This window comes from Schistocerca gregaria, chromosome 7, assembly GCF_023897955.1.
Source record: "Schistocerca gregaria isolate iqSchGreg1 chromosome 7, iqSchGreg1.2, whole genome shotgun sequence".
NCBI lineage: Eukaryota > Metazoa > Arthropoda > Insecta > Orthoptera > Acrididae > Schistocerca > Schistocerca gregaria.
The window spans coordinates 546,259,482-546,270,167 of record NC_064926.1 but is presented as its reverse complement, the minus strand read 5'-3'; positions in this window follow the sequence as shown (position 1 = coordinate 546,270,167).

Here is a 10,686-nt window from a genome sequence, read left to right as displayed (position 1 = left end):
TAGGGACTGATGACATCAGCAGTTTGGTCCCATAGGAACTTACCACAAATTTTACAATGTTTACACTATGATTGGGAACTTACAAATGAGTGAAATGAGGTTTTCTCTGAGGTTTTTGGTTACACGAGGAGACGAGTCTAGTGGGCAATAGAAGGATACAATTATTTTATGCCCATCCCTGACTCTGAGTCTTGCCCAAACAATCTACATGCAACTTCAATTTCTGTCTTGGTGGATTTGAGTTTCTTGTCTAATGCAACTAATACCCATTTGCCTATACTTTTGATATACATTTAAATTTTCCCAAAGAATCTCACTGCTATCAATATCAGGTTTCAACCAGCTTTCTGTACTCAGTATTATGTAAGCTTCACTGCTCTTCATGAGCACTTCAATCTCTGCCACTTTGTTACGAATGCTTCTGTAGTTTACCATTAGGATTTTATTTTGTGTTAGCAGAAGAGCCAACATTGTGTTATGAGTGTAGGCCGAAATGCACGCATTTTAGCTCATGCAGGCTGACATGAGTAGGGAAGAACTATACTGACGTGAGGTCTGGAACATGACAAGGAATGAGAATTCAGAAAGCGGACGTAATTAGTTTGATACTTAACTTTAATCCATTAATGATGAACGTCGCTCTTGACTATACATGATTCACAATATTATCTGTTCAGAATAGATTCTTGAAGATAGTAATTATAGTAACTGAATATGGTGCCTTGCTGGGTCATAGCAAATGACATAGCCAAAGGCTATGCTAACTGTCGTCTCTGCAAATGAAAGCATATGTAGACAGTGAACTGTCGCTAGCAAAGTCGGCTGTACAACTGGGGCGAGTGCTAGGGAGTCTCTCTAGACTAGACCTGCTGTGTGGCAGTGCTGGGGCTGCAATCACTGATAGTGACGACACGCGGGTCCGACGTATACTAACGGACCGCGGTTGATTTAAAGGCTACTACCTAGCAAGCGTGGTGTCTGGTGGTGACACCACATTTTAATACTCTCAGCTGTTGGAGGCATTTATTTTAATCTTTCACTGACATTTCCTGGTTTCCTACAGCTATCATTATCTTGATTGGATGGAGAGTGACCTAATCTAAAACATTGTGGTGTGCATCCCACACATAGTTAGCTACCTGAATGGCAACCTCTGGTGTTTAGTACACACCTAACCTGTTTAGGGGGACACTACATTTCCCAACCCATTGGTGCAAGTCGAGGATGTCACAGCCTACCTTGTCACAGCCTCATCAAAGTCTCTGGTTCAGTCCTTGCACTCAACTCAGAACCAAATGGCCATGATCTATTCTGGGAACAATACTACAAATTGTGAACTTTGTTGAAGCTCTATGCACAAGGCTGGTCTTCTCAAACTTCTCTGCCAGCCACTGGAATGACCCGAGTTTGACATCAGAGCCCAGACAACAGGCATGTGCTGCAATCTGCAATTGTTTCAGCCTATTCCATCAGCCAATACTGTAATAGCCTTTCCAACATGTTGAATAAAGCCCCCAGGCATACACACTGAGTGCACCTGGTGTCGTTTCCTGCTCCTTGCTGCCATTTCCCTAAGGGGTACCATCATTCACTGAAAATTTGAACTGCCGATCACTAATAGACCACTACTCTTTTGCATTTGCCTCTTCTTGACACTGGGTAAAACGAGTTTACCCCAAACAGGTGAAGTGAGTCCCACTGATTCAGTTTCAATGAGAGAGAGCACCTCAAATTTGTTGGTTACAGGGACTGGTACAACACCCTGAGCCCTCCCAGGTCCCCGTCTATCCCATACAGGATGCATAGATCTACCATTGGCATGCCTCTTGCATCCAAGTGGACAAGTAATGACAGATCTTGTACTTTCTGCAGAGAAGATAGGATCGACAGGAAGGGCAGTACTTGAGGTACCTCTGGTACAGGTGTCACAGCTACACAACTCTTGGGAGCTCTTCCAGCACACCAATTTGCAGGAACAGCCAATTGTTCAACAGTAGTCAGGGCGATTTCCAGCTGCTAATGAACTTCAACAAATTCATCCCATGTTCAAGAACAGCATTTGAGAACAGAAATTTGGCTGGTAGAAAGTATTACTAGACAGTGAAAAAATAACTTTAAATGAAGCCCACTGATTGTCTTTTGATCTGTTGAGCTAAAAAGCTGCTAATACCCTGTATGAATTTAAGAAAATCCACAAAATGAGGTTTCTATTAGGCAACTCAGAAAACTGTGACAACATTACTAGTTTTGAGGTCAGTTATAGTTGTTAGCAAATTCGAAAACACAGTTATTTACAATTGTTGCAGATAATATACAGTTTACAACAGGTGCAGATAACACACAGGGCTACTCCACTTTAAGGGAAAACTAGATGTAACACAATGTGTTAATTACAATATCTGCTATAGTAACAAAATCCAATTAGTAACAAATGCCAATTTACTACAAATTGCTCATGGATTATGCATGGACAATTGTAGCTTCCAAAAAATCTCAAAAATGCATGGGTATTTGTGTTGATATAAACGTATGATAGAGAAGAAGTACCTTGAAACATGACAATGTGCTGGGCATGAATGAACATGCTTCAGATAAGCAATCATTTTGAGAATTCATTTGATAGGTAAGAATGTGAGGTGGCTTCAGAAAGAAACCCGGTTGTTGTATGGGCAATGGGACTAAAGTTATAGCCTTTTTAAATAAGTGAGTGCTGATTAGAATGGAGTGGGATAGCAGACAGATGGAGAGCGAGAGCGGAGGTAGCGTGCTGAAGGGTTACAATAAGATCCAAGTCGGGCACGGTAGGCTGGCACAGTGACTTGCAAAAACATGAAGACAGAAGGACACAGAAAAGCCAGGGGTAGCTTAGAAATATGACACAATACCCACAGAGGGACACCTCTTGGGGATGGGAAAGGTGGACTGGTCCAATCAGAGGCTGCCACAATTTAAAAAAGTATTTCATTTGAGAAAACTTAAATTAGAGCAGAGGGCCAACGTAAAATTGGTGGAAGAGTGTAAATCAAAAGTGTGTGTGTGCAGAAAGCAACAGAGAAATTATAATGTAAAATGTGCCTGTATTAAGGGAAAAGGTGGTGGCTGATGTCACAAGTGGTTTAGTGGGGGGAAAGGGGCACGCTCAGTAGTCCATTGTTGAGGACTAGCTGTTCGACCAAGGAGCAGTACGGATGTTGCGTAGGTGCGCTCCTGCCAGATTACAAACTAAGCTTTGCTTTTTGGCTACATCTGAACAAGACTATGACAAAGTAACATTTGCATAGTTGGTGAAGTTATTAATATGTGACAATTACTGAGGCATAGATGCAACTAGGTAATTGAGCAAAGCTTATTGCATGCAACAACATGACAGTCATTGAAAACAGTAAGTCAGCTGCTGTGCTTGCTCCTGCTGTCGAAATTCTGTTTTTATTTTCTGACAATGATCAGTATGACCAGTTGCTTACAATCATGCTTATTTTTATGTGAGGTATCAGGTGTATGTAAGGACTGAGTTCCATGGCATACAGTAATACAAGATCCTAGCCTTGTACCTTAAGAGACCCACGTGGCAGCTGAGTGGATTATATTAATACGATCACAATTGCGATTAGCCTGATTGTGACAACAAGCAAATGCAATCGATATCAGACAGTGGTCTTGAACCCACTTAGAGGGGCATATCCGTCTGACCATTATCTGGCTGGATTCTGGCATGTGAACTACAATTTTGCAATTATAAATTGTATCAAAGAAGTTTGTGGCGAACATGTATCTAGAATATAAATGCTTTTATCAGAGCTGTGTTGCATTATTTAGTAGCATCGGAATTCTTCTCCAAACCTTAGTTCTATGTATTTGCTAAGTCCAGAATCCACAGTGTGCTGAATAACATATGAGCAGTTGAACTGCAGGTAATGGCAGGTAAGATTACAGGTTGAGAAAGTGCGGAGGCTGACTATGCTGCCACCACGCAGATAAGTCACAAAGAGGACCTGCCACGCACTCCTCTAAATCTACTGCTTACCATACCAGACTGTCCAAGGGGTCCATTATGTTATAAGTCAGGGTTTGTTATTGCTCAGAGGGGATGTTGCAAAGTGGTACATAGGCCTAGTGAATCTTACAAAATGGTGCATTTGCTGGGAAACGAGTAAACGGAGGTGCATCAAGGAATAGTATGAAGGGCTTCACAGGTGGGCTGGAAGCTTGTGAAAGAAATGCTACAAGAGGTGACCAGTAAAGTATGAGTGGTATGTAAAAGATGACTAAACAGTCATTATGGAATATGAATGGTAGACGGAATCACTGGTCAGTGTAATTTATGCAAAAGGATAGACGTTATTGTAGATTAGTGTACTGTAAGTAATTGCAGCAGTGGAGCAGCCCAGTAGTTTGGCTTGCGTCCTCATTATGTAGTGACAGTAGTGGTCAAAAGGGGCTGTATAGTAGCCATGAATTGGGCATGCATTGTGTAACAAAAAAACAGATGCAGCAGTCTGGGAAGCTTTGCTGGGTGCGATGAACGGCCACACAAAAAGGAACGGCGACAGCACACGGTGGACTCAGAAGACCTGCAGCAAGCAGACCACACAAGGGTGGAGCCAGTGCAGAATCACCACACAAAGAGGAACCAATGCGGCAATGCAGCAACCAGGCAGTATGTCGGAGAAGTCATTGAAAGATAAGAAACCAAATTCCATACCAACTGTTGAACAGCATTCTAACTTTAGAAAATATAATGGCTAAACAGGATAAAAGCAACATAGCAGGGAAAGCCAAGGGTGATGCTGAGGAGGTTGTTAAAATGGATAGTATAATGATGGAATTAAGCAGTAAAGAGGTATTTAGCCCAGATCTGCATTCAAAGAGAATTTTATTGGCAGCTGGCAGCAAAGTAAAGACCGAACAGACAAAAGAGTTGCCACTAAAATTGAGTGATTCAATCTCTGAAGGGGTTGAGGCTACTCAAGACAGGTCAGAATCTGTAGTAGACTAGATGATTTCGGCAGAAATACGGGAAGAGAAAAATATCTTCTTTCTGTCACTTCTTGCAACTTTGACGCAGTTTCAGGAAGAAATCAGTAATGATATTAAACAAGGTAATGAACTAGTAAGCTCCAGTATTGCATTGGAAGCGTCTAATTTGCTTGAGAGGTGAAGAAAGACATCACTGAGGAACTCACTCAGTGTAAGTTGCAATTGGAGCAGCAAGTAGACATTAAACTACAACAAGTAGTAGATAAAGCGGGTACTGATCTGGATCAAGTGAAGAAGGAATGTGCTAAAGGGCACAAGGAGGGGTTAGATGAAGAAACCAAAGCATTGGAAGAGCATACTAGTGCATAGCACAACTGAGTTGGAAGGTAAACAGGGAGATTTTGAAACGAAAATAAATACTGAAGTGGATAACGTAAGTGATAAGATAAGATCTGAACAGGATACTAGTTTTAAGTTGCATGTTAAAGATGTGATTCAGGCATTAGTCACTAGTCAAGCAATATGTGACTTGTTTGAGAAACATCAAGAGATCCATAAGCAGCAGTTGGACGCTTGAATATTGCAAAATGAGAAACCGGCTGCTAAACTGGCCACAAAGGCAGGCCAGGTTTCGTTGAGCAGTTCAGCAGAAGCGGCGTTTATTCAGTGTCATAAGTTTAATGCTTTTGAGCTACAGGGAAACATTAATCCTAAAGTATTCCTTAAGGAATCTGTTGAGATCATGCCAGAGTACTCTGAAGGAATGAGAGCGAATTTCATATTTAGTGGGTCACTTAAGGGGTGATGCCTTTCAGGGCGCTAATGAGATGGCTATTGAGTTCAAAGATTTCACAGATTTTAAGAAAAGGTTTTTAGAAGAATATTGGTCTGCAGAAATTCAGCAACAATTGTTAGCGGATTTTTGGGGAGGCGGAAGTACCAAGCAGTGTGTGGCACTATGAAACAGTTTTGTAATTGGTGGTGGCACCGCATAACAATGCAGATGAAGGTATGGTGATCGAGTTGTTTGCCACACGGATAGAGCAGATGTTGCCCTTTTAAGTTAGTAAGGAACTGCTAGCAGCACCACAGTGAGTTTCTTAGAGAGACTTGAGCGTTTACATTTGGGCAGTGGTAATCAACTGCAGTGGCCTTTGAGGCAAGAAGATGTACAGCTGGTAAGATTTGTTAGGAGAGGCGTTCCTGCCCAGCACAGCAGGCCATTGTTGAGGACCAGCTGTTCGACTGAGGAGCAGTATGGATGGTGCGCACCTGCAAGATTACAAACCAAGGTAAATCTAAGACTGTGACAAAGTAACATTCACGTAGGTGGTGAAGTTATTTTGACTTTGACTGCATGTTTATCTTAATATGTGACAATTAATGAGGCATAGATGCACATAGGTAATTGAGCAAAGTTTATTGCATGCAGCAACATGATAGTCATTGAAACTGGTAAGTCAGCTGATGTGCTCACTCCTGCCATTGCAATTCTGTTTTTGTTTTCTGGCAATGATCATTATTACCAACTGATTATGATCATGCCTATTTTTATGTGGGGTATCAGGTGTAAGTAAGGACTGAGTCCTGTGGCATCCGGTAATACAAGATCCTGGCCTTGTGCATTAAAAGACCAGTGTGGCACCTGAGTGAATTATATTAATACAAACACAATTGGGATTAGCCTGATTGTGGTGACAACCAAATGGAATTGGTATCTAACAGTGGTCTTGAACCCACTTAGAGGGACGTATCCATCCGACCACTAAGTCGCTGGAGTCTGACGTGTGTACTATGATTCTGCATTATTTTTTGTAATAGATTGTATCAAAGAAGTTTGAGGCCAATGTGTCTCTAGAATATAACTGCTTTTATCAGAGCTACCTTGCATTATTTAGTAGCATCGAAATTCCTCTCCAAACCTTAGTTCTACGTATTTGCTAAGTCCAGAATCAACAGGGTGCCGAATAACGTATGAGTGGCTGAACTGCAGGTAAGGGCAGGTAAGATCACAGGTCGAGAAAGTGAGGAGGCTGACTACACTACCACCTTGCAGCTAAGTCACAAAGAGGACCTGCAACACACCCCGGTAAATTGACTACTTACCATACCAGACAGTCCATGGGGTCCAGTATGTTATAAGTTAGGATTTTTCAATAGAACTGGATAGAACACGATTTACTCAGGTTTATTTACAAGGACCTCATCTTGCTCCAGCTAAAGAGTTCTGAGAGCAGTTTTTCAGTACCATGTTCTAAATCAGTATCACATTTATTCTTTATTATAATGCTAGTATAATAATCAAATGCTACAAACTCGCATGTTTACAGGACAAAACGAAGTCATACATAAATATGAAACAGCAGCACCTCAAGGAGTATTCCCTGAGGGACTTCATGGTATATAGTGTCACAGTCAGACACCCATCCATTCAACTGCTCACATCCAAGATTACCTCTTGCTTCCTGTTTTGAAGGTAAAATTTAAGCAACTTTCCAATGGTCCTTCTGATGCCACATGGCCTGATATTATGAGAAATATTGTGTCATCCACACAATTTAAAGCCTTAGATATATCACAAAAGTACCACCTAACTTTGTTGCTCTCTTGTGATATCATTTGTAAATAAAAATATAGTCTCACTTGTGGACATATCTTTGAAATCCAAATTGTTGCTAAAGAAGTCAATTTTCCAGAGTGCTTACAATTATTGTGTACAGCTATTTCTTAGTTGGTAGAGAGGTGATACCATCTCCTTTCTTGTGGTGTAGCTTCAGAAGAACTATTTTACTATTGTCTGAGAAGACAATTTTATATAATGATAAGACAGAGATTTAGGAACCAGGTCTTAAATTGTAAGACATTGTAAGACATTTCCAGTGGCAGATGTGGACTCTGAGCACAATCTATTGGTTATGGACTGTAGATTAAAACTGAAGAAACTGCAAAAAGGTGGGAATTTAAGGAGATGGGACCTGGGTAAACTGACTAAACCAGAGGTTGTACAGAGTTTCAGGGACACCATAAGGGAACAATTGTCACGTATGGGGGAAAGAAATACAGTAGAAGAAGAAAGGGTAGCTCTGAAAGATGAAGTAGTTAAGGCAGCAGAGGATCAAGTAGGTAAAAAGACGAGGGGTAGTAGAAATCCTTGGGTAACAGAAGAAATATTGAATTTAATTGATGAAAGGAGAAAATATAAAAATGCAGTAAACGAAGCAGGCAAAAAGGAATGCAAACATCTCAAAAATGAGATCGACAGGAAGTGCAAAATGGCTAAGCAGGGATGGGTAAAGGACAGATGTAAGGATGTAGAGGCTTATCTTACAAGGGGTAAGATAGATACTGCCTACAGGAAAATTAAAGAGACCTTTGGAGAAAAGAGAGCCAGTTGTATGAATATCAAGAGCTCAGATGGAAACCCAGTTCTAAGCAAAGAAGGGAAAGCAGAAAGGCGGAAGAAGTATATACAGGGTCTGTACAAGGACGATGGATTTGAGGACAATATTATGGAAATGGAAGAGGATGTAGATAAAGATGAAATGGGAGATATGATACTGCATGAAGAGTTTGACAGAGCACTGAAAGACCTGAGTCAAAACAAGGCCCCAAGAATAGACAACATTCCATTAGAACTACTGACGGCTTTGGGAGACCCAGTCCTGACAAAGCTCTACCATCTGGTGAGCAAGATGTATGAGACGGGCAAAATACCCTCAGACTTCAAGAAGAATATAATAATTCCAATCCCAAAGAAAGCAGGTGTTAACAGATGTGAAAATTACTGAAGTATCAGTTTAATAAGTCACAGCTTCAAAATAGTAACACGAATTCTTTACAGATGAATGGAAAAACTGGTAGAAGCCGACGTTGAGGAAGATCAGTTTGTATTCCATAGAAATACTGGAACACGTGAGGCAATACTGACTCTATGACTTATCTTAGAAGAAAGATTAAGGAAAGGCAAACTTACGTTTCTAGCATTTGTAGACTTAGAGAAAGCTTTTGACAATGTTGACTGGAATACTCTCTTTCTGATTATAAAGATGGCAGGGGTAAAATACAGGGAGTGAAAGCCTATTTACAATTTGTACAGAAACCAGATGGAATTTATAAGAGTTGAGGGGCAAACAAAAGAAAAATTCGGAGTAGGCATTAATATCCATGGAGAAGAAATAAAACTTTGAGGTTCACCGATGACATTCTAATTCCATCAGAGACAGCAAAGGACTTGGAAGAGCAGTTGAACGGAATGGACAGTGTCTTGAAAGGAGGATATAAGATGAACATCAACAAAAGCAAAATGAGGATAATGGAATGTAGTCGAATTAAGTCGGGTGATAATGAGGGAATTAGATTAGGAAATGAGACACTTAAAGTAGTAAAGTAGTAGTCTACTTAAAGTAGACACTTAAAGTAGTAAGCTAGTTGGGGAGAAAAATAACTGATGATGGTAGAGAACCACTTGCATCAATATCAAGAGCTCAGAAGGAAACCCAGTTCTAAGCAAAGAAGGGAAATCAGAAAGGTGGAAGGAATATATAGAGGGTCTATACAAGGGCGATGTTCTTGAGAGGATTCCAATCCAGTTTTACAGAGAGTACTCTATGGCACTGGTTCCTTACTTAGCTTGCATTTATCACGAATCTCTTGCCCAACGTAAAGTCCCGAGTGACTGCAAAAAAGTGCAGGTGACGCCTGTATATAAGAAGCGTAGAAGGATGGATCCTCAAAATTACAGACCAATATCCTTAACATCAGTTTCTTGCAGGATTCTCGTACATACTCTCAGTTCAAATATAATGAATTTCCTTGAGACAGAGAAGTTGCTGTCCATGCATCAGCACGGCTTTAGAAAGCATCGCAATTCGCCCTTTTTCCACATGCTATCTTGTGAACCATGGATGAAGGGTATCAGACGGATGCCATATTCCTTGACTTCTGGAAAGCGTTTGACTGGCAATGGCAAGGAAAGCATTTCTGCAGAAGAGAAATTTGTTAACATGGTGTATAGATTTAAGTGTCAGGAAGTCGTTTCTGAAAGTATTTGCATGGAGTGTAGCCATGTATGGAAGTGAAACATGGACGATAAATAGTTTGGACAAGAGGAGAATAGAAGCTTTCAAAATGTGGTGCTACAGAAGAATGATGAAGATTGGATGGGTAGACCACATAACTAATGAGGAGGTATTGAATAGAATTGGGGAGAAGAGGAGTTTGTGGCACAACTTGACAAGAAGAAGGGACTGGTTGGTTGGACATGTTCTGAGGCATCAAGGGATCAGAAATTTAGCATTGGAGGACAGTGTGGAAGGTAAAAATCGTAGAGGGAGACCAAGAGATGAATACACTAAGCAGATTCAGAAGGATGTAGGTTGCAGTAAATACTGTGAGATGACGAAGCTTGCACAGGATAGAGTAGCATGGAGAGCTGCATCAAACCAGTCTCAGGACTGAAGTCCACAACAACTGAGAAGACACTATGGCACATTAAGTTATTGACTAAAATGTTGCTTAATTTATCTGACAAGGTTTTTAGAATTTCACTGGAAATATTATGTACACCTGTTTTCCTATACGTTATTTTCTATTATTGGAAATAAATTTGTCATCTCTTAAAGTATTTGGAAAACAAGTGTTTTAGGATTCTGATGGTATTTTCAAAGAGAGTTACTGTAGCCTATTTCCTCAAGAACTTTCATTAAACTT